This window comes from Buceros rhinoceros, unplaced genomic scaffold (assembly GCF_000710305.1).
Source record: "Buceros rhinoceros silvestris isolate BGI_N320 unplaced genomic scaffold, ASM71030v1 scaffold41402, whole genome shotgun sequence".
Taxonomy (NCBI): Eukaryota; Metazoa; Chordata; class Aves; order Bucerotiformes; family Bucerotidae; genus Buceros; species Buceros rhinoceros.
The window spans coordinates 11,586-12,548 of record NW_010400249.1 but is presented as its reverse complement, the minus strand read 5'-3'; positions in this window follow the sequence as shown (position 1 = coordinate 12,548).

Below are 963 nucleotides of genomic sequence, written 5' to 3'. Positions count from 1 at the left end.
CCCAAACTCCGGTGTGTTGGGGAGTTATGGTTGGCCCAGGGATTGGCATGAGGACCCCGCCGGCTCCATTTCCCCCCCTGCCCCACCTTCTCAAGTAGCCTCTCTGAGTGGGAAGCTGGCGGCTGGTATGCCATGGCAAGCTGGCAAGTGCCATATCGCTGCAGCACCTCATCCCCACCCCATGAGATGCTGTGGAATGATGGGGGTGAGCACGGTATGGAGCTGAGGAGGATGGATAGGATGGAGAGGTGGTGCACGGGAGGGCCTGCCCGCACTCATCCTCACAACGTGTGTCTTTCCACTGTGGGAAGAGCTCTGTTCCCACCCTGCTCTGCCCCTTTCCCTCCTTAAATAATCAGCTTTTTCTCGCCTCCTGATTTGGAAGGAGTTGAGGGTGGCCCATGGGGTTGGGCAACATCAGCCCAGGGAGGACCTTTCAGCAACGGTGATGTCACAGGGAGCTGGTGGAGATGGGGCAGTTCCTGGTGCTCGGCCATCCTGGCTCTGGCTGGCAGAATTTCCACCCATTTCACTGTGAAAAAAAAAAAAAGAAAAAAATAAAAAGGCTTAGATGAAAAGGATCTAATTTTAGCTCAGAACAGGGAGAATGGAGGAAGCGAGGTTTTAAAGAAAGGAAAGCCATCTGACCTACGCCAGCGCGCGGCAGGATGATTTATTGTGTAGTAAAAGGACCGGGAGATCCCCCCTCATTGATGAGAGTGACTCCATCAGTGCGTGTTTGCCTCACCGGTCAGGGCCCTGGGAAAGGGGTCCCTTGGTTTTGGGGGGCTCCTGAGCATCATAATGGTTCCCCACAGCCCAACCACTCCTCCAGGCTGAAATGGGGTGGAAATAGCTGGGGGAGGGATGGATGGGTCCATTGTGGTACCCGAGAGTGGATTGTGTCAGTGGGGGAGAGGGAAAAGAGAGAAAGGGGGGGATTTTGTGTTTCTCGGAGGGATC